Raw genomic sequence first — 25,361 nt, forward strand, 5'->3', positions numbered from 1 at the left:
AGAAATTTAGACAATATGAGGCGGCAGAGGAATATACCCCAGGCAAAGGCACAATATAAAATCCCAGAAGAAGAAATAAGTGATGAGGAGATAGGCCATCTATCCAAGAAAGAGTTTAGAGTTATGACTGTGACGATGTTCAGAGAACTTGGGAGGAGAACAGATGCAGAGTGAAGTTTTTAGCAAAGAGTTAGAAAATAAAAGAAATATTCAAACAAAATTGAGTAATACAATTACTGAAATGAATACACTAGAAGGAACCAAGAATAGACTAAACGAGGTAGAAGAACAAATCAGTGAGCTAGAAGACAGATTAGTGGAAATCACTACCACAGAACAGAAAAAAGAAAAAAGAATAAAAAGAAATAAGGATAGTTTAAGAGAACTCTGGGACAACATGAAACACACTAATATTCACATTATAGGGGTCCTAGAAAGAGAAGAGAGAGAGAAAGGACCTGAGAAAATAGTTTAAGAGATAATAGCTGACAACTTCCCTAACTTGGGAAAGGAAATGCTCATTCAAGTCCAAGGAGAACAGAGAGTTCTACAAAGAGGAACATACCAAGGCACATAGTAATCAAATTGACCAAAATTAAGGATAAGGAGAAAATATTAAAATCAGCAAGAGAAAAGCAACAAATAACATACAAGGGAACTCCCATAAGGTTATCAGCTGATTTTTCAGGATAAACTCTACAGGCCAGAAGGGAGAGGCACAATATGTTTGAAGTGATGAAAGGAGAAAACTTAACAACCAAGAATACTCTATCCAGCAAGGCTCTCATTCAGACATGATGGAGAAATCAAAAGCTTCACACATAAACAAAAGCTAAAAGAATTCAGCACCACCAAACCAGCTTTACAACAAATCTTAAAGGAACTTCTCTAGGTAAAAAAAGAAAGGCCACAACTGGAAACAAGAAAAGTAATCGTGAGGGGAGAAGGGTACAAATGCAGAGTATCTAAAATGCATTTGAAATTAAGAGATCAGCAACTTAAAACAATCATGTATATATACAGACTTCTATACAAAAACCTCATGGTAACCACAAACAAATGCAACTTTATAGTCATCAAACCACAAGACAAGACAACAAAAAGAAGAAGGAGAAAAAAAGACCTACAAAACCAAATCCAAAACAATTAACAAAATTGCAGCAAGAAAATACATAACAATTAGTTTAAATGTAAATGGATTAAATGCTCCAACCAAAAGATATAGACTGGCTGAATGAATACAAAAACAAGACCTATATATATATGTATATATGCTATCTACAGAGATCCACTTCAGAACTAGAGACATATACAGGCTGAAAATGAGGAGATGGAAAAAGATATTTCAAACAGAAACCAAAAGAAAGCTGGAGTAGCAATATTTATATCAGACAAAATAGATTTTAAAATAAAGATTTAAAAGAGACAAAGAAGGACACTATATAATGTTCAAAGGATCAATCCAAGAAGAAAATATAACAATTGTAAATATATATGCACCCAACATAGGAGCACCTCAATATATAAGGCAACTGTTAACAGACATAAAAGGAGAAATTGACAATAACACAGTAATAGTGCGGGACCTTAACGCCCCACTTATATCAATGGATAGATCATCAAGATAGAAAATCAACAAGGAAATACGGGCCCTAAATTACACATTAGACCAGATGGACTTAACTGATAGTCACAGAGCATTCCATCGGAAAGCAGCAGGATACATTTTTCTCAAGTGCACACGAACATTCTCCAGAATTGATCACATGGTGGCCCACAAAGCAAGCCTTGGTAAATTTAAGAAAACTGAAATCATACCAAGCTTCCTTTCTGACCACAACAATGCTATGAGGTTAGAAATCAACTACAAGAAAAAAAACTGCTAACACGTGGAGGCTAAACAATATGCTACTAAACAACCAATGGATCACTGAAGAAATCAAAGAGGAAATCAAAAAATACTTTGAGATAAATGAAAATGAAAACACAACAATCCAAAACATCTGGGATGCAGCAAAAGTAATTCTAAGAGGGAAGTTTATAGTGATACAGGCTTACCTCAGGAAACAAGAAAAGTCTCAAATAAACAACCTAACCTTACACCTAAAACAACTAGATAAAGAAGAACAAACAAAACCCAAAGTTAGTAGAAAGAAAGAAATCATAAAGATTAGAGCAGAAATAAATGAAATAGAGACTAAAAAAAAATAGAAAAGATAAACGAAACTAAAAGCTGGCTCTTTGAAAAAATAAACGAAAGTGATAAACCTTTATAGCCAGACTCATCAAGAAAAAAAAGGGAGGGGACCCAAATGAACAAAATCAGAAATGAAAAAGGAGAAGTTACAACTGACACCACAGAAACACAAGGGATCATAAGAGGCTACTATGAGCAACTATACACCAATAAAAAGGACAACCTAGAAGAAATAGACAACTTGTTAGAAGGGTACAATTTGCCAAGCCTGAATCAGGAAGAAATAGAAAATGCAAATACACCAATTACCAGTATTGAAATCAAATCAGTAATTAAAAAACTCCCAACAAACAGAAGTCCAGGACCAGATGGCATCACAGGAAAATTCTACCAAACATTTAGAGAAGAGTTAACACCTATGTTTCTGAAACTATTCCAAAAGGAAGGAACACTTCTGAACTCATTCCATGATACCACCATTACCCTGATACCAAAACCAGACAATAATACCACCAAAAAAAGAAAATTACAGGCCAATATCACTTGTGAATATAGATGCAAAAATCCTCAACAAAATAACTAGCAAATCGACTCCAGCAATGCATTAAAGTGATCATACACCATGATCACGTGGGATTCATGCCTGGAATGCAAGAACTTGTCAATGTCTGCAAATCAATCAATGTGGTACCACACATTAACAAACTGAAGAATAAAAACTATACGATCATCTCCACAGATGAAGTTTTTGATAAAATTCAACATCCATTTATGATAAAACTCTCCAGAAAGTGGGCATAGGCAGAACATACTTCAACATAACAAAGGCCATATATGACAAACCCAGAGCTAACATCATACTCAATGGTGAAAAGCTGACAGCATTTCCTCTAAGATCAGGAACAAGACAAAGATGTCCACTCTCATCACTTTTACTCAACATAGCTTTGGAAGTCCTAGTCACAGCAATCAGAAAAAACAAACAAAAAAACAAATAAAAGGAATCCAAACTGGAAAAGAAAAAAACTGTCACTGTTCGCAGATGATATGATACCATACACAGAAAATCCTAAAGAGGCTACCAGAAAACTACTAGTGCTCATAAATGAGCTTGGTAAAGTTGCAGGATACAAAATTAATATACAGAAAGCAGTTGCATTTCTATACACCAACAACAAAATAGTAGAAAAAAAAATTAAGGAAACAATCTCATTTACCACTGCATCATAAAGAATAAAATACCTAGGAATAAACCTACCTAATGAGGCAAAGGACCTGAATTCTGAAAACTATAAGTCACTGATGAAAGAAACTGAAGATGACATAAACAGATGGAAAGATATACTGTGTTCATGGATTGGAAGAATCAATATTCTTAAAATGCCCATACTACCCAACGCAATATACAGATTCAATGCAATCCCTATCAAATTACCAATGGCACTTTTCACAGTAGAACAAAAAAATTTTAAATTTGTATAGAAACACAAAAGACCCAAATACCCAAAATAATCTTGAGAAAGAATAGAGCTGGGGGAATCATGCTTCCTGACTTCAGACTATACTACAAAGCTTCAGTAATCAAAGCAGTATGGTACTGGCACAAAAACAGATGGATCAATGGAATAGGATAGAAAATTCAGAAATAAACCATGCACCTATGGTCAATTAAGCTATGATAAAGGAGGCAAGAATACACAATGGAGAAAAGACAGTCTCTTCAATAAGTGGTGCTGGGAAAACTGGACAGCTACATGTAAAAGAATAAAATTAGAACAGTCTCTAACACCATATACAAAACTAAACCCAAAATGAATTAAAGACCTAAATGTAAGACCAGCTACTATAAAACTCCTAGAGGAAAACATTGGCAGAACACTCTTTGACATTAATCGCAGCAATATTCTTTTTTGGATTTGTTTCCTAGAGTAATGGAAATAAAAGCAAAAATAAACAAATAGGATCTAATTAAACTTATAAGCTTCTGTTCAGCTAAGGATACCATCAATAAAATGAAAAGCCGACCTACAGAATGGGATAAAATATTTGCAAATGATGCTAATGACAAGGGACTAATTTCCAAAATATACAAACAGCTCATAAAGCTTAATATTAAAATAAAAAGCAACCCAATCAAAAAATGGGCAGAAGACCTAAACAGACATCTCTCCAAAGAAGACATTCAGATGGCTAACAAGCACAGGAAAAGATGTTCAACATTGCTAATTGTTAGAGAAATGCAAATCAAAACTACAATGAGATATCACCTCACACCAGTCAGAATGGCCATCATTAAAAAGTCCACAAACAATAAATGCTGGAAAGGGTGTGGAGAAAAGAGAACCCTCCTACGCTGTTAGTGGGAATGTAAATTGGTGTGGCCACTATGGAGGACAGTATAGAGGTTCTTTAAAAAACTAAAAATAAACTTTCTATATGATCTAGCAATTCCACTCATGGGCATATATCCAGACAAAAATACAATTCAAAAAGACACATGCACCCCAAAGTTTGCAGCAGCACTATTTACAATTGTCAAGACATGGAAACAACTTAAATGTTCATCAACAGATGACTAGAAAAGGAAGTTGTGGTATATATATACAATGGAATACTACTCAGCCATAAAAAACAAAACAATGCCATTTGCAGCAACATGGATAGAACTGGAGATTGTTGTTCTAAGTGAAATAAACCAGAAAGAAAAAAAACATACAATATCACTTATATGTGGAATCTTAAAAAAAAAAAAAGACACAAATGAACTTATCTACAAAACAGAAACAGACTCACAGACATAGAGAACAGACTTACTGTTACCAGTGAGTAAAGGGGGTGTGAAGGGATAAATTGAGAGCTTGAAATTTGCACTTTTTGGGAAGTGATGGAAATGTTAGGTATCTTGATTGTGGTGGTGGTTTCATAGGTATATACATCTATCAAAATGCATCAAATTGTACATTGGACATATGCGTAGTTTACTGTACAGAAATTATACCACAATAAAGTTGTTTTAAAATAAATAAAGCCCAAGAAAAGACTGCCTTTCTCTATCTAAAGGATCAGGAAAGGAGCAGCTTGACAAAACAGGAAATTTTTAGACAGTAACCACACCTCTCCAGCCAAACACCACAGAAAAAAACTGTTGCCCTACCTCTACTCCCATCACTGAAGTCCAAGACAGAAGCCTAGATTTCCACCCTTGCCTGGCTGTAACAAGGCACTCTCCCCCTCCTCCCCACCCCCAGGATGGTGTCAAAGAAGGGGACTTTGATCACAGCCCAGTGGTAGGAGCATTTCCTCACTTCTGTTTCAGTGGAGGCCACATGGGGAGGAATAACAAAGTGCTCCTCCCACTCCCAGCCAGGTAGTGTCCATAGAAGCTTAAAAGGAGCCTGAACTTCACCCCAACTGGGCAATAACAAAGTATCCCTCCTACCCTAGACTGTAAATAAAGGTGGGTTGAGGAACCTGGATTCCCATCCCCACCTTAAAGTAATGAGAGAGTGCCCCCTTTTCCCTACTGGTGTGGTATGAGAGGAATTCTGTTAAAACAGAAGATTTAAATAAGACCCAGAGTCTCAAAACATAATACCCAAAATGTCTAGAATATAATGAAAAACCACTTGTCAATAACTAAGAACCAGGAAAATCTTAACTTGAATGAGAAAAGACAATCAACAAATGCCAACACCAAGATGACATTAATACTGGAATTATTTTAAAGTAGCCATTATAAAAATGTTCAACAAGCAATTATGAACACACATGAAACAAATGAAAAAACAGAAAGCATCAGCAAAGAAACAGTAGATTAAAACACAATAACCAAACTGAATACTCGCTAGGTGGCCTCAATAGCAGAAAGACGATGACAGGGCAAAAAATCAGTGAACCTGAAGATAAGAATAACAGAAATCTTTACCTGACCAATAAAGAAAAAAAAACAGACTTGAGAAAAAAAGATTAGTCTCAAGCATCTGTAGGACTATAACAAAAGATCTAAAGTTTGTATCACACAAGACCTAAAAGGAAAGAAAAAAGAAAGTGGGCCTGAAAAAGTACTCAAATAAATAATGGCTGAAAATATCCCAAATTTGCAGAAGACATAAAACTGTAGTTTATGTTTTCAAGAAGCCGAGTGAATACCAAATAGGACAGACCCAAAGAAATCCACGCATCATTATCAAACTCCTCGAACACTAAAAGAAGACGATTTTGAAAGTAGTGATAAAGAAACAACATCTATAAGGACAAAACAATTCAAATGTAGCGTATTCTCATCAGAAATTACAGAGGCAGAAGTAAGTGGCACGATATTTCCCAAGCATTGAAGAAGAACTGTCCACTCAGAATTCTATATTCAGCAAAAATATCCTTCAGGAATGAAAGGGAAATCAAGATATTTTCAGATGAAGGAAAACTAAGATATCTGTCCCTAACAGATCTACCCTAAAAGAATGGCTAAAGAAAATTCTCTAAACAGAAACTTGGTAGTTTTTCTTATTAGAAAACTATTTAAAAATTATAGTGCTTCTTATTAGAACACTAAGAAACTACTTTGTATTAAAAATGAAATATGAATTTTATATTGTATGATAATGCATAAATACTATTTGATGTAAGTAATTAGACTATTACATGATTACACACATGTAAAACTCTGCACTACAAAATAATTTAGAGTTGATTCAATGTAGTTTTTGGATTGTTTCCATAAAAGCTAGAAATCATGAAATCTCAGTCAAGTCTATAACCTCTTGTTGTTATAGCACTCTACGCTGCAAAATCAAGTTCAACTTTCATCATTTCAGTTCACAAGTTTTCCAAAAATGTGACCCTCTATGAGTGTTTAAACTGCCTACTGATTCGGGAATTTCACTTCTGCCTACCTAACAAAAAGAACTGAAAGCAGGGACTCAAATAGATTCTTGCACACCTATGTTCATAGCAGCATTATTAACTATAGCTAAAAAGTGGAAGCAACCCAAGTGTCCATCGATGGATGAATGGAAACAAACGTAACACACACACACATGCACATGTGCACACACACAGGAATAATACTAAGCCTTTTAAAAAGGTAATTCTGACACATACTACAAAACGGATAAATCTTGAGGAAATTATGCTAAGTAAAATAACCCTGTCATAACAGGACAAATACTGTATGTTTCCACTTACCTAGAGTAGTCAAATTCATAGACACAGAAAGTAGAATGGTAGTTATCAGACTGGGAAGGGGGAGAGGGTAGGAGGATGGAGAGTTATTGTTAATGCATACAGTTTTGCAAGATGAAAAGATTTCTGTGGATGGATGATGATGAGTAAACTCAATGTAAATGTACTTACTACCCTTGAACTGTGTGATGAAAAATAGTTGATGATAAAATTTATGTTATATATATTTTACTATAATTTTTTAAAATACTGTTTTTAAAGAGAATTTGATCAAATTTTATGGAAGCAACAAAATTGCAAATTGGGTCTCCAACTGTTCTGCATTACAAATGCACAATATGCATAAAAATATATTATGGGTATATGTAAATATATGTATAAGCGCATGAAACAAATTTCTATTTTTTCTTATAAAACAAAAAATTTTAAATCTACTTATTTATTAAGGGCTTTCAAATGATTTGAGTATATAAATGCATGTGTGTAGAGAGAGATAGACATAGAAATAAAAACATTTCACATTTATATATGTGTGCATATGTTTTCTACCTTCTTCCACTGAGAGGAACTAGAAGTAATAATATCCCATAGCAATAAACATATCTAGTGCCCAGATCTTGGTTTCTGAATACCATTCTACACAAAAAGGATCCATAGGTCTTTGTAGAAATGATCGATCGTAGGGTTAAGGCTGGGAAAGTACAGAAGGGTTTGGAATGTTCTGCACCACCAGAAAGTAAGGACATGTTCCAACAATGATGCGATATGTCAAGAGGACACAGGAATAGCTGAATAGGCTCTCACTGGCCATATGTGGAATAACTAAAATATCGAAATAATTTAATTTAAAAATTAATATTAAAAAGATTACTACATAGAATGGAAAGTAATCATATGATTAAGAATGTATATACAGGTAGTCTGGAAATTTTAATAGCAAACATGTCCTATTTCCTGAATATTGTTAAAATACTGATGACAGGCAGTAAGGATTTAGAGAATGGCTATAACTGGCCTAATACATCTTAGGGAAACTTCAGAAAAATTTGTTTTCAGTATTTAAAATTCACTTTGTTCACTTAAAAGCTGAAGTGCTAGCTATGGAAGTTAACTGCCAGGAAGCTGTGTTCCTAAATCAAATATCAAAACTTTGATCATATTTTTAAAAAATCTGATAGTGAACTTTCTATTCGGCATATTTTAATTATTCAATTTAGAAAGAGATGAGTATGTAAATAAAAGAGAATTAAGGGCACAGGCATTATCATCAAATTTTATGAATCAAGTTAAAAAAATTGTTAGCACTTATTTGGTTTTTAAATTTTTGAGAATTAAGTCATTTACTCTTTCCATATTTGTGATTTCATGTTTTAAATGTTTCCATTTCAATGCAGAGGAAGACTGAAGTCAAAGTATATCACTTAAATAGATCATATTTCCCATTCCCATTTCTGTTAAGCACTCCTAAAAAATCAAGCCTTTATAATAAAACATCTCCAATCATTACAATCAGAAAGTGATACAAACTATATTTTACTAACAAAATTCAAGACTTTCCAAGTATCCACTTTAAGTCTATCCCCACTAGTATCCTCTATAACTTCCCCTAAATGATCCAGTCTTCTTAAACACAGCTTTTCATAATATTTAGTTTTAAGATCAAATCTCTAAAAAAAATTCTTTCACATATTTAGGATTTGTATCAGTTTTCTAAAAAACAGAATTTAGCTCATCTTAATATACTCAAAACAAATATGCCCAAGGAACTGAGAGATCAGTCAGAAGTACATAAATACTTCAGAGAAAGCATAAGGATACAATACGAACATGAATAAGGACCATAACAACTATCAAGGAAGAAACATAAGCAGATTCGTATGTGTGATTCTGCTTAGCTAAGAAATAAAAATGGCTACTTTATAATCTTTACTACTGAAAACAAACCAGAGAAGTAGCAAGTCTAAGTCCTTTAAGGAATTCTCTAAACAAAATATACTCATTCAGGGAAATAATTTCATTATATATTATACTTTTGGAAGCATAGTGTGCTTTTAAAAGTTCTAAGGAAATTTTTAAAAACTGATTTTGAAACTCTGAAAAGTTTCCAAACTGATTTTAAATTTTGAAATCTTTTTTTTACTGCAAGGACTTTTACTATTTAAAGGAAGTTTGATAATAATCACTCCCTACTTTAACCTGCTTTCTTCATATATATTGAATTTCTTCAAATTCAAATCTTCTTATAGAAACTTTCTATAAGATGACTTTGCACCTGTTCTAAAAGCTTAGCTCACTGCATAAAAAATTGTAAGTACATTCTACTTCACTATTTTAATTTAATACAAATTATGTGATAAACTAATTTACAATGTTAACAGGTACTTATTTAATATATTATGGTACAGATTTTCTGAATGTAAACTAATATGGAATATGTTATAAAATCAACTGCCTGTCAATATATAACATTTATTTGTTTTTAAAATTTTGTAAAAATATATATTTTCATATCTTTCTTTCTTATGGGTGAGTTGTATTCCATTACATATATATGCTGCATCTTCTTTATCCATTCATCTATTGATGTGCACTTAAGATGCTTCCGTATCTCGGCAATTATAAATAATGTTGCTGTTAATAGCGAGGTGTATGTATCTTTTTGAATTAATTCATATTTTATAGTTGGCTTTATTCCTCTGATAACTATGTAAATTTAAAAAGCTAAAGCTCTAAGTGTTCTTAGAAACAATGAACAGTACCTATATGTGTATTTTTAAAAAATATGTGCAGTATATTGTGTATATGTATTTACATGCAATATACTGTATGTGTGCAGTCAAATTGCAACAATTCTACCTAATAAAACTGAAAAATGAAAAAAAAATTTTCATACCTGCCTTTGTGCTCTAGTATTAGGATGCCCCTCAGATTCCTGCGTTCCATTTTCTTCTAAAATACCCATAAAACAAGCTCCCAGAACCCCCATAATATTATAATTAGAAAACTAAATATATAAAACTCTTGGAAACTACGTAACATTTTTTCTTATAACAAATTACATCAAGTACTAATTCGATTAGTAGAAAAGTAACAATGTAAAGTTTCACCGCTTTAAGTGAGTAGTTTATGATCTATTCAACTATGATCAACATATTTGACAGTTAAGAACCAATCAAATCTCATCACACATGACACAGAATTATAATACATATTTAAAGATGGATGGACCTTTGGACATCAGATCAAGCTCCTTATGTTACAGATGAATAAGAAGACATTCAGAAACCTGAAGTGACTTGCCAAGGTCTCATATGAACACAGATCTCCTAAGAAATACAGACTTTCTGATGACTTAATAATGTTGACATACTTGTATCATTAAAATTATAATGATATTTTTCCTCTCACTTCTATCCTAACCCTACTCCCACTTTTGCTATACTCCTTTTAATAGTTGTTCTACTCCTGGTAATAAGTAACCCACTAATGTTTAGGTATCTAAACTTAGAAACTAAAACTACTCTCAGGAAGTATAATATGCCCTTTTCTATTCCTGTTATCTTTATTTTTGATTGCAGCTAAGCTTTCTTCTGCGAGTAGGCTGTTGTTCACAAGCAGTGACTCAGCTTGTGATACAACTGACTTATTTTCAAGTCTTGAATGTTCTACTGCATTATTACTAAATCAAAGAAGCTTGTTTATACGATCTGTTACTATGCTTTTTATTTAGAAGCATGGATAATAATTTTAATGTAAGAATGTTATATTTTATAGTATTCTGAATATGAAATTATACAACTACAAAAAATGTTAAAGTTATTTAAGACTAAAGATAAGTTTTTTCTGTATAGCAGAGGGAATTATATTCAGTACCTTGTAACTACCTTTAATGAAAAAGAATATAAAAACAAATATATGTATGTATATGCATGACTGGGACATTGTGCTGTATGCCAGAAATCGACACATTGTAGCTGACTGTATTTCAATTTAAAAAAAAAAAAAAAGGCTATTTATTTCCTATTGGAGTGTCTACAGTGCAAAGAGCAATGCATTGCAGAGGCAAAAGATCTAGGCCAGAACCTCAGGTCAAAGTGGCTACTTTTCTTTCAGCTGTGTAATCCTATGCAAGTCACTAATCTTTAACTCTCAGGGTCCACAGAGTTTTTCTGAAGATCAAAAGAGAGGATATCTTAAAAATGCTCTATGAATTATAATAATAACAATAACATACAAGGAGTATTATCATAGAACTATCAGTTACTCTCCTTATAATAGACTTAAGAAATATGTAATTCTCAACCATAATTAAGTTTAAAATATAATTTATATTACTTAAGATTTCAAAAGATGATCTTTTTTGGGTAATAGAAAGTTCATCAAACAGAAAAAATCTGCAAAGATCCTTTGTGTTTTGATTGTATGGCTTATTATAAAGTTTAAAAACCTCATACTAAAAAAGTACCTACTAAATACTGGGGGAAAAAAGACCTACTACTAAGAAATTTATGTAGATTTATAATTCATAGACAAATCTTATACCTTGTCTGGTCCAACACCCTTATTTCACAGGTGAGAGAAGTAACAAAAGAAAAGCCAAGACAGGTTAAGCAACTAATAAGGCAAAAGCAAACCAATGAGTTTTCTGATTCCCAAGCCATTATCCTTTTCACAAGACAGCTATTAATACAAACCCCTTTCTCAAGGAGCTCATCAAAATTATACCCACTACCCTTTAACACAATTATCAGTTTTCTCTATGTAAATAATAAGAAAATAGGTACTCTTTTTACTTCTCTATCAGTACAAGCAAAACTTGAAACATATAATAGTAAAATCAAATATGATTTTTAAAATCAGGCTCAATAAAAAAACTCAAGCACATGAAAAGATGCTCTATATAATTAGTCATTAAAAATGCAAATTAAAACCACAAAGAGATACCAATACACACTTACCATAATGGTCCAAACACTAAACTGAAAAATACTGACATTGCCAAGTACCAAAAGGAGGCAGAACACCTAGAATGCTTATACACCGCTGAATGGAATGCAAAATGGTACAGCCATTTCAGAATAGAGTTGGGCAGTTTTTTAATGAAGTTAAACATTCACTTACCATAAGAAAACATAAGTGTACCAAAAAAGAGGAAAAAAGTCGTACAAAAGTATTTGTGAGAGATTATTCAGAACCACCAAAAACTCAAAACAACCCAAATGTCCATCACCTGGTAAATGGATAAACAAACCGTGGCATTTGGCAATAAAAAGGAAGCCTACTGATACATGCGATAACATAGATAAACCTCATGGCTTTATGCTGGGTGAAAGAAGTCAGACTCAAAATGCTACATACTATATGAATTCCAGTTATACAAGGAAAAGACAAAACACGAGGGCAGAAAACAGACCAGTGATTGCAGGGCCTGGAGGCTGCTTACAAGGGGCATGAGAAAAATTTAAGGTGATAGAGATACTCTGTATCTTGATTGTGGTGGTGGTTATACAAATGTGTAAGTTTGTCAAAATTCATAAAACTGTGTGCCTTAAAGGGGCAAATTTTACTGTATATAAAGTATACTTCAGTAAATGTCTTTTTCAAAGAAGTCTCATTCTAGCTCTTCTACTCCCTGGTACATTAAGTAAGTTATGAAGATTTTATGGCCTTTGTTTTCCTCACCTATAAATGAAGGAGCTGTAATACCTAGCTACTGCACCCCTTCCAGTGTTAAATCATATTACTGCATTGCAGGAATATTTTCTGCATCATGTCTATTTTTCTTAGATTTTTAAAAATTATATTTGTGTTATGTTAATAGCAAATAATGTAATAGTAAATAAATACTTCAAGACATGAATATAAAATGTCAAAATTAAAGCAATAATATTTCTTAGATGTCTTTTAATAAGAAACTTCATTGTTAGCTATCTAATTTTTCACCAATTTCCTTTCATTACCACAAAGTACTATAAATAAAGTAATGAGTTATACAACTTGGTTTAAACTTAAAATTAAGGGCAATAAAATTAAAATACCTAAACACATTAAAGGGTAGACATTTTATATCTATAAACTGAAAGAAATGTATATTAATTCATAATTTATTTATGCTTACTAAAGTAATACATATCTTTTACAAGATAAGTCATAAAAAAATTCTACTTTCCAATGTAACCTGGAACTGTGCGTTGTAATCAAGAGCTCCCCTTGGTTAAATATTAAAGTCAATTTTATTTGGAGCACTGGGGAAATCCTTGGGAAGATTTCATTAATCCCCTAATTAAAAACATTCCTCGTGGTGTTTTCAGTTGCTGCCACTACTGCGGCAGCCATCACCAGACTCATCACTCTTTAGCATTAGTACCTCTTCTAGCCTGCTAAGTTGCTGAAAAGGAGGTTAAACAGGGAGTTCTCTACACTACTGTTGCTACCAAGCCAATGCCTGTAAACAGTCAGTGGTAAAGCACTCAGTAAAGCAACCAGCTACAAGTCACTCTCAAAAATGTGCCTTACACTGCAAAGGTGAAGAAACCACATCATCACAAGCCTTGTATCGTGTGTCTGTGAAAATCAGAAGTATATTGAACTTCCTTCTCACTTGCAAACTTCCCTTCTAGCGTCAAGTGTGAGAAACTGCCCAGGACTTCAAACCAGATCTACACTACCAACGTGCAGCTGCTGGCAATTTTCTGGAGGCAAATGAGGCCTATCTAGTTAGCCTACTTGAAGACATCTACTTGTGTGTTATCCATCAAACACATAACAATTATTCCAAAGGACATCCTGCCAGCATGACTCATATGTGGAAAAGGGAGTTAAGATGCACTATGATGGGAAACATTTCATTCTTTAAAAAACAACCAAAAAAAGTACCTAATTATTTGATTTAAAACAACAACAACAACAAAAACAAAAAACCCCAGGCAGGTGAGAGAATAAGGTATTATAGCAAATTCCCCCTTGCCCTGTTTTCACTTGTGTGTAAATACTAATGTGGTTTCATAAAACAGTCATGCAAGTAAACAATGTTTCAGTGAACAAGTTTTGGCAATTAAACTTTATAACAACTATAAGCTAATCTGTGAGTTCTTCTGTGGAAAAAAATACTTCCCTGTCCCCTAATGGCCACACAATATAAATCTAAACTCCTTTTAGGTATACAAAGCCTTCAGAAGTTTAAGACACAAGCTGCCAGAACTACCTTCCCTCACTCAACCCCAGGCACCCCATGCACCCACACCAAACTTTTCACCACTTTCTCAAATGCATTACAGACTTTTGTGTTTTAAATGCTCTCTCTCCTAACTAAAAGCTCTCACCTCCTTTTTTACCTGGCAATTGAGTCATCTTTTGTGACCTAATTCAAGTACTACATCTCACAAAATCCCCTAGATAAAACTGGCAGCTCCTTCCTCTATAGTCTCACTTTACTTCCACAATATATACCTGTCTCATTACATGTCTGTCTGTCCGAGACTACACTAGCATCTAGAACTAGGTCAGATTCCTTATTCATCTTTGATTCTCTGGTTCTTGGCAGCTACTAACTCAATGCTTAACTTAATAAATTCTACACTATCAGGAGCTGTGGAAATCTACACTAAGAAAAATTAAAGTATATTTATGATGAAATAAGAATAGGTAATATCTTTTGAAACAAGAAAGAATGTTCACAGTCAAACTTCAATGCTTTGGTTATACTAGAAAACCTCACTTAAGTGATAAACAAGGTTCATGGTTTTCTTAAAGCTAAACTAAAAGTATAAACCAGTGTATACAGAAAGATTTAAATTCCAAATCTTTCTTCTAAATTATGTCACTTACGGCCTTTAATTTTTCTCTACTGGAAAGCCACTATATTTATGCCAATATTTGAAAGACTCTGTAAGTATTATAGCAGTCAATTACACAGCATCAAACCTAAAGCACAATCAATAACTGACAAAAACAGACATTTTAATTGGTTTTTCTATCCATATCATATCCATATCCATAACTCTGGTTATATTCCAAAGTTTTAGAAAATCAGAATTATCAAATATATAAAGTTCTCTCAGAAACTATTCTTAATATGGATCCTGCTTTAAAATAACATTTCACACAATCTTATAAACAAGTAACTTGTTGATCTAGTAAGTTTTTTTGACAAATATACAAAGCCAATTTTTCTCAGGATCTCATTAGACTCAAAAATTTATTTTTAATAATTGTATTTTGTTACATGTTTCAATTCTCAAAAAGCAGTAAGAACAGGTCTTACTTGATGATATAAAAGAAACTGTCAAATCTAACAATCATTTAGGATTTATGCTGACAGGACATAAGAAGATCTGTAACTTCAAACAACTAAACATATTTAATGACTAAAATATGACTTCATTTTTTATTTAATTAATAAATGTTTATTGGACAACAATAATATGCAGCACATTGTGCTGACCCCTAGGGAAAATACAGGATGAAGGTGATAACAGTAATGACGGTAGTAACATTTATTATGATAGGCAACATTTACAAAGTTTATTAAGTGTATTAAGTCATTTAATGTTCTCAACAACTCTAGGAAGTAGTTACTAGTATCCTCATTTAACTTAGCTACTGAGAGGTTAAGTAACTTGCCCAAGGTCACAAAGCTGGTAATAGGCACTCTGACTGTTGTGTCCCGACTTTGAAGAGCTCCTAATTAAATAAAGGTATTAACTTACAATAAAGGAATATAATTTTTCAAATGCCAAAAGGTACAGTGTTACGGGATTTCAAGGTTAAAAAGCTGCACTTAGTAAGAAGGGCTAGATTTTGCTGACTAGATAGGATTTTAAGAACTTGTTTTAAAAAAAAAAACTCAAAATTCAAGACGTATATATCAGTAATATTTAGAAAAACAGTAATGTCTCAGCCATGGGTTGCAGCATCAGTTTTATGTCAATGACAGTGTTCATATCCATGGCTACTTTAGGTATGCTTGGTTCAGTTTAGTTCCACTAAACAAAAGGCTAGGGCAATTATTACTGCTCCCAGACCTAGAGACAAAGTAAACAGAAGTATACTGTAGGGAAGAGAGGAGACATCTGTTTACTTACACTACACCTATATCCATCCCTTCTTTCATTACACCAATAGAAAACCAGGCTCAGAAGAAATACACATTCTTGAACAATCTTGGTATGAGAAAAATGACATTGTTTTTGCCAATCATTTGTCATCACTGCCAATCACAATCATTTTCCCAAAGACTTTTTAAAATGGAGAATGTCAGTACAAAAATTAGACTTTAAGCAGCAATATCTAGACAGCACACTTAAAAATCACAGTAATAAAACTCATAAAAGAATATGCCTCTGCATATCATGACATTTATCATGTTGCCTGAACTGAAGAAGGTCCTTAATACTAATGAATAAGTTTTTCAAGCAGATGTCTTCTGGAACCTTAATTTACAATAGGTACTTAAATACATATTTAACTCTATGCTTTTCACAACCCCCTATTTTTAATACAATCTTTTCTTTCAACTTGGGCTATGATGGTGATGGTACGCTAATACTCTGTAAATGTACTAAGCCTCTTCTATTTTGGCAAAAAAATTACAATATCTGGCTGTAAGCCGCAAAACATTTACGCGACTAATCCAAAAAACTGGAAAATAAAAAAGAGGCAAGAATCCTAAAAAAGTACTTAAGAAGGTATTTAAATATTAGTTTTCATGTAAAATCAAAGTTCACCCACTTAAAACTTCCTAGAAACCAGATGTTAAAAAAAGATTTCATATCACTGACTCAGGGCAAGGGCACAGAAGTAACATGTGAAAGCATATAGCACACCAGGGAACAGCAAATAATGCAGTCGAATGTGGCTAAAACAAAATCGGCTTGGAGCAGAAGACAACAGAAACATTAAGAATTTCTGGTTAAAGAGGACAGACTGAATACAAGCATTTAGCTCTAAAGCTTCTCAAAATACCTCTGAAACAGGAGGAAAGAAATTTTTTAAAGAGCATAAATCTATAGGAAACCAGAAACAATTTTAGAATCTGGAAACAGAACAAGAGGTAATAACAATTACACCTGAGAAGGTTGAAACCTACATTAGCCTAGATTAAAAAAAACAAGACACCTGGTTTATATTATTTACATTTACACCAAAAGACCCCTAAACTTTTTGGAGAAGTGGATGATTGCAAGGTTGGGGCAAGGCAAATACAAAATGTGTTGAAGCATTATGTGGTGCCACAAAGAAAGGAAGTGCTCAAAAAGCAAGAGTGAGCCCAGACACTAACCAGAAAGAGCTCCCCCTGGCCAAAATTGGAACAGTTTGAGCGACAAAAAAAATAACAAAAGTATTGGGTTATAATCCAAAGAATAAAATAAATAACCATAAGTCTATAATGACATAAATAAATAAGAAAATAAATGAGGGAGAAGGGAAAATTCTTCCTCACAAAAGAATTTCAATTAATAAATGTAGAAATAATGAGGGAAATAGAGAATCACTCTTCAAATGCAACAGTAACAAGAACTATAGATGGATTCTAAAATTAGTCGGCAGAAGTTCAAGCAGAAATAGGATATCCACAGAGTATCAAAGTACAAAAATTAGTAATTATTAAAGAGGAATATGGTAACTTTACAGTGGAGAAACCTAGCAGAACTCCCTGAACTAAGTGATCAAAGGCTAGCAGCACCAGCAGTACACACCAGCATCATGTCCTCCCACCCCCTCCAAGGGATACACTGAGAAGGACAAATCACGTCTGTGATATCCTTCTCTTTAATTCATAACTTCAGTTAATCATGAGAAAATATCAGACAAACCCAAATTGAGGAACACTATACAAAATAACCAGCCAATACTGTTCAAAAGTATCAAGGTCATGAAAGAAAAGTCTGAGAAACTGTCACAGATAAACACAAACTAAGAAAACATGACAACAAAATACAATGTGGAATCCTGAATTAATCCCTGGGTTAAAAAAGAACAAGAACATTAGTGGAAAAACTAGTCAAATATGAAAAAATTCTATAGTATAATTAATAGTATTGTACCAAGGTTAATTTCTTCCTTTTGATAGGCATTCCATGGTTAAATAAGACGTTAATATAAGAAGCTTGGTGAAGAGTATATGGGAACTCTCTATTCTTTTTGCAAGTCTTCTATAAAAAAAATTTAAAGTAAAAAGAAAATAAAAAACCTAAAAGGCTCAGGAACTAGTAGTTTCAGATACTCTGGGAGCAGGAATGGATCCAAACTAGAATAAGAAATTGAAGTCTGCTTAAGAAGCAATTAGAATCCTCCGATCCTCTCTCTTCTACTCTTTGATCCTTCCTGGCAAAAGATTAAACAGTCTAAGGAGAGCATAAAACAGAGTATTTCTGGAATACAGGATACCAGGTTTAACTGAATCTGAGAGTTGCTATACTGAAAACTGGGGAATTAAATAAAAGTATATCATGTACTTTATGATGAAACCCACATTCCTTTTTCCTACTCAGCTCCCAAGCTTGTTCTCTCCAAGCAAAAGATTGGAACTCTTTTCTGGGAAATCAATCCGGCACAAGAGATTCTAGAAGAAAATTATTCAGACGTAACAACATACATGGGAGCCCATAATAACCCACTGGCAGAGCTTCCACTCAGCTTTTTAAGGCCCCTCTTTTAAATAAGCTGACTTCCAAGGCTCACCAGACTTATAAGAAAAGCATCTAATATGAAAGACAAAGTCCAACGCAAACAAACAGAAAAAGGAAATTTGGAGGAAAGAAAGAATATGCAGAGATGAAAACTACCAATAATTTCCTAAGACAGTTAAGACACTGCATCCGTAAAACAAAAATAGGATATTATTTAATAAAACTTTAGGAAAAAAAAAAGAGTACTTGTTAATTACAAACCTGATAGCAGAAATAATGCATCAGAAGAACTGGAAAATAAAGCTGAGAAAACTCTCCCAGAAAGCAGGAGAAAAAGAAATGGAAAATAGATACAAACACAGAAGAAAGTTAGAGAAACCAGTCACTAGGCCTAATGCTTAATACCTCAACAATAGGAATTCGAAAGAGAGAACAGAGAAAACGAAAGGGAAAAAAGCAAGGAAATTATTTAAGAAAATTTCCCTGGACTGATTAAATAAATTCCAGACTGAATAAGACTACCCCGAACCCAGTAGAAACGGATATAAACAGACCTTCTTTTCACATATTACAGGAATTTCAGAACTCTAGGGAAAAAGATTCTCCAAGCTTCCACAGAGGAAAAATAATATTCAAAATAGTGGAGGGAGGGTATATAGCTCAGTGGTAGAGTGCATGTTTACCATGCACGAGGTCCTGGGTTCAATTCCCAGTACCTCCACTAAAAATAGTAATTAAAAATAAATAAATGAAAATAAACCTAATTACCTACCCCCCACCAGAATAAAAAATAGTGGAAAAGAACTTTCTAGGTATCTGATGTCTCAACAGCAATACTGAAAAAAAAGGTGACAATGGAGCAATGTTTTCAAAATTCTGAGAGAAAAGTATTTCTAACCGAGAAGTCTCTGTCCTGCCAATTGATAAAGCAAGAGGGTAGGAACAACATTTTCAGACATGTGAAGTCTCGAAAAAATTATATCCCATCCATAAAAGCTACTTAAGTGGTCCTCCAAAATGAGAAAGCAAAGAAAGATGAAGACATCAGATACAGAACCAGGAGCTCTAATACTAGAAAGAGCGGAGGGAAATACTAAAATGATTGTAAAGGCAAATTTAAGACAACAGTTGCAATTCAAGGAAATTCATCAAAAAGTTGACAGGTTTGAACATAATAAGGAAGAGATTTATACACTTGAGGGTCTGAATTAAATCGGGGTTTCTCAACAACGGAACTATTGACATTCTGGGCCACACAATTCTTTGTTGTGGGAGGCTGTCCTGTGCAGTGTAGGATAATGTGTGGCAGCACAGCTGGCTTATGCTCACTAGGTATCAGTAACACACTCCTGCCCTCCCTAACCTACCAATCATCACCAATATCCTCTGGGTTGCCCCGAGCTGAGAACCACTTGGCTATATTAATGGTAAGTACAAAGAAAACAAAGCAAAAGCAAATTTTTAGAAAATATTATCTAATAGAAAACAAAACGCTATACAGGAAGGGAAAACAATCACAGTAAACTACATGGTTCAACTATGAAGAGTTTATAGTCACATTGATACAAATTTTGAAAATCAATGTATCCAAATAACTTGCAATGTGACTATTGGAACAACTGAGCAGAATTGAGAGGTGTGTCTGTGTGTTTGAGAACAGTGGTAAATTGAATCTTCACTGTGGGAAATCAGTAGAGAATCCCTTAACCTGAAAGATCAAGAAGGAAAACCATAAGCATACTATTTTGAGATGCAGAGATAAATATCAAAAGAATAAATTGAAAGAGGTTGCCTCTGGAGAGCCGGAAATGAAGAGGAGGAAGAATCTGCAGAGGACTCCTGTTTTGTAAATAGTCCTGCAGAGCTCTTCAACTCTTAAACATGTGCATATATAACTTTGACAAAAAATAATTTTTAAAGATCAATTGAGGCTATATTATGAAGGACTCTCCTACTGGTTAAGGACACACTCATTTAGAATCAAAAAGCTATACAACTTTGAGCCAGTTACTTACTCTTTAAGCCTTACTTTCTTCACCCACAAAATAGATAATGAAAGATAATAACTGCCTTAAAGGGCTGTTACAGACATTAAATGAGATAAGTGTATAAGTTGTTTAGCACAGTGTCTGGCACATAGTGTTTATAAATAGTTCCTAGCATTCAATTTGCCATCAGAGTGTATCAATTATACACTTAACACAAGTAGTCATAATCTCAGGTGTTTTAGAAAGCAATGGCAGTTGTGGGGAGGGTAGCTAGGGGAAAAAAAGAGCTAGATGCACAGAGACCGTTTAGAAGGGCTACATTTGAATGAGACAATAGAGGTACAGAGAGAAAGGTAATAGTACAAGAGACATTTTCCAAGTGATGATCTAACTATACATGAGAAAAAGGGGGAAAAAAGTTCCATGTCAAGCAAATAAATAGCCGGTGATGACACTAACTGAACAAGAGAACACAGAGAAAGATGTTGGGAGGAGGACATGAGAATTGAGAGGGGAAAGAAGAGAAATGAAGTTGATATTACACATTTAATTTGTGGGTCCTAGAGTACAACGAAGTAGAGAGATCCAGTAAGCAGGTGGAAATTTGATACTAGAAGAGACGTCACAGCTGAAGGTATAAATGTGTAAATTACAATCAAAGGTTAAAGCCATACAAATTAAAAGAATATTTCAGTTGACAATACTACCAAAAAAAAATATACAACAAGGATGAAAAACAAGATGTTTTATGTTTTGGGGGCTCTCAGTATCAATGGCCCTTATATAGTTATAAGGTCATTGTGAAGTTCAAATGAGTTAATCACACAAAGGATATACAACAGTACTTGACATATAATAAATGCTCAATAAATTTTGGTTATTACTATCATCACTAGTTCTAGACGAAAGTAGTGCTTATTGCATGGAAAACAAAAGCAGAAAAAAATCCACTGAGATAGGGAACAACATATTCTTTCTTTTTCTTTCATTTTTCCATCCTCTCTACATTTATATACTTCTTGACCGCCACTTTAAGTACTGTAGTGAAAGTATTACCTTAAAAGCATTAGTAATATGTATACTATCCTTAATTATACAATAAGATACTAAAGGGAAGAATGAATTTTTCTATTTCTTCTAAATATTCCCTATATGGCAGAGAACAATAATACAGTCAGTATTCAACAAATATTAATGTCACAAATCTGTAAAAGGAAATAGAATAAAAACAACAAAGCAATAAATAAAATTGGGATAATATTAAAAGCAAGAGATCTCAAATATCAATATACAACAATTTAAAGACATGTAGAGTGAAAAAATGAGGTGAAAAGCTTTGTTGTTAACCACAAAGAACAGATCACACTCTCTTTGCTCTTCTCTGGGTACAATTTAGGAGGAATACTAAAAACACTGGATTATGTCTAAAAAAGAGCAACCGAGAAACAGTTAAAGAACTAAGGATGCTTACTTACACTGTACAACAGAGAAGGTTGGCCCTTCTGCTCCCCTCCCCTCAACTTCAACAATGAAAAAAAGGTATCCTGTGGAAAATGGTTTAAGATTTCTCTGTTGTCCAGAGGCTTCTATCAAAAGATGGCAGCTATAGAGATCTAAACGTCTTTCCACTCAAAAACTTAAAATAACAGATCTCTTCTAAGACAAAGATGTTATCAGAGATTACTCATGAAGGTATTCAAGCAAAGGCTGGAAAACAGCTTGCCAAGGATGCTGTGGAAAATATTCAAGCAGGGATAATTGGTTAGAATTCTAAGTTTCCTTGAAACCCTGTAATCACACCAACGAATATTACTGAATATCTGCTTCAGTAAGGACACTGTCCTAGACATATAATACATACTAAAAAGAGAGAGAGAGAAACACACAAAGATCTCTGCTGTCAAGAAATCCATAATGAATAATAATAAAATACAGTTTGAGACAATAATAGATATCACAAAGCACTATGTATTAATTGCCAAATGAATACTATTCATATATAAGTCTTTTAAGAAGGCGAAATCCTCAAGGTTAAAATGGTCAGAAAAAGCTTTTTAGAATAAATGATGAGGGACTTATGGAAAAATGTGCATAAAGGTTCTGAACTGATGAACAAGAGGAGGAAAGAGGAGACAGCACAAATAGAAGTGAAAAGCAAGTCAGAGAGAAACCTGTTTGGCTGCATTAAAAAGGAGGAAGAAGAGATAAGCTGGAAGGGTGGACTGTGAGAATCAAACTGTTCTAGGCCTTGAACACCAAGCTAAGAAGTTTCAAATTTATCCTGCATACAGCATCTTTATCAACTACTCAGCTCTGCTGTAGCCACAGACAATAGTAAATTAATGGGCATGGCTGCATTCCAATAAAACTTTATTTATCAATACCGACATTCACATTTCACATATTTCCATGTGTCACAAATTATTATTTTGATCTTTTCCCAACAACGTGAAAACATAAAACTCATTCTTGACTTATGGGCCATACAAAACAAGCTGTGGGCTGAATTTGGCCCAGGGACTGTAGTTTGCCAAGCCTTGTATTACACTAAGCTGTCTTCTTCAGCAATTTTCTAAGGTACATTTGTCCTTGAACTTCAGGAACAAGAACAATATATTAGTCACTCAACTTCACATACTTAACCAAGATCTAAATCTACTAGGGGTCAGATGTTCCCTGAAGGAAAAAAAAACAAAAAAACAAAAAAAAAACCTCCAAACTGTTGATAATAAGCCATTAGAACAGAAGCAAGATTTTTTAATTCCGTAATTTATTTTCACATAGTACATGTATTTAGTTACAAACTATTCTTACAGAGTCTCTAGGTTACATGGAGGGATCTGAAAATAGAGTATAATTAAGATGATGTGAGTTCTAGTCCTAACTTTGTCATTTACTCATTATGTGACCCTGAACAAGTCACTTTCAATCCTCTGGCCCTAATTTCCTCATCTGTAAAAGTGAAGGGGTATAAATCACTAGATGATCACTATGAGCTCTCGGCGTTAGTACCATATGATTCTACTCCTACTTAAAAAGGCCAGGAGTTGACAAACAACAGGCAAAAGTGATAATTAAGGACACAGAAAAGAGAAAGACATTGACTAAATGAGGGGGCAGAAAGGACAAACAGGTGGGGGAAAAGGCCTCAAAGTACACAGTATTATTAAAATCAAGGATTTTTTTTTAAGTATCAAATGAAAATGAAAATTCAAGGAAGAGAAGCAAGCAAGAATTCAAGAAGAGGAGGATAGCCATCAAAAAAGTATGAGCTAGTTAGCTAGCTAAAAAAGGCAAGGATTTCAAGTGACAGACTTGAGATTTTAGAGTACTGTACATGCTTCCAGGTATCATGAAAGGAGCCAGGGAAAAAAATAAGACTGAAGATGAGTCTAGGGAATAGAAAATAAAGGAATATGGTCCAGAAAAAGGAGAAAAAAAGTCAAGATGAGCTTGAAGCCTCAGGTGAGGGAGTTAGTCTTAAAGGAGAGGCATTTAACCTTTAAAATCCAAAAGGTAAAAGCAACATTGCAGTATTGGTTTTTACACAATAGATACATTCTTGTGAAGGTGTAAACTCATATTATAGTCTATAAGTCACATTGTTAAGGAAATAAATCTAATGTTGGGTTTTCTTAAAACAAAGTTCCACCTATATTTTCTAAAGGTCAAAAAATTAAGAAAGGACTGACTTTGTTTTCCATAGGAATGAAAATCAACACTACGTAGCTCTAAAAGAAAATGTATGTTTACATGTCTCTTACAGCACCTATCACTTCCACCCTTGCGTGAGAGTTACTTATGCAGAAAAAGTACCTAGCCTCTAATTGGAGGTAGATGAATACTAGTGTTATCTTTCCTAGTAGCTCTGAAAGCTCCAAAAGCAAGAATTCTGATTAATTCATCTGTTTATTTTATTCGCTTTGCAGAGCTGGTGATGCTTGATGAATAAATACAGACCCATGATAACTGAGTCTTTAAAAAAAACTGTCCTTGCAAAACAATCATCTGATAAAGTTGGGAAAATATTCCTATCGTGTTATACAACTCCAGTATCACTTTTGCAGTGTCAGAGTTTGCTCAAGCCACAACAAATTGCTACAAAGTAACCAAAAAAAGCAAAAAAAAAAAAAAAATTAAGAGTTTTTAATGAACATCACTCATAAACATCAAGATCCAACATAGCTAATTTCAACCGACACCTGCCTCTATTTAAGGTATATGAGAAATAAAAATCCAAAGCATTCGCCTGATGATCAACCAGTTAAAAATACACGTTTGGATACGCTGAAGATATTTATAAAGCTAACAGAGATACTATTAATATATTGAAATTCACTGGCTAGTGCTGGATTCTACCATTAA

General features: G+C 33.6%; 1 protein-coding gene and 1 non-coding gene across 3 annotated transcripts in view; one reads left to right on the forward strand and one right to left on the reverse strand.

Moving 5' to 3' along the window:
- The window catches only part of USP47 (ubiquitin specific peptidase 47), a 113,910-nt gene that overhangs the window by 87,090 nt on the left and 1,459 nt on the right, over positions 1 to 25,361 (reverse strand). The window lies entirely within an intron of this gene.
- On the forward strand, positions 19,655 to 19,729 carry TRNAG-ACC (transfer RNA glycine (anticodon ACC)). The gene has a single exon. It is a non-coding gene; the product is annotated as a tRNA-Gly (tRNA).

The sequence above is a fragment of the Camelus bactrianus genome, chromosome 10 (genome assembly GCF_048773025.1).
Source record: "Camelus bactrianus isolate YW-2024 breed Bactrian camel chromosome 10, ASM4877302v1, whole genome shotgun sequence".
NCBI classification, from domain to species: domain Eukaryota; kingdom Metazoa; phylum Chordata; class Mammalia; order Artiodactyla; family Camelidae; genus Camelus; species Camelus bactrianus.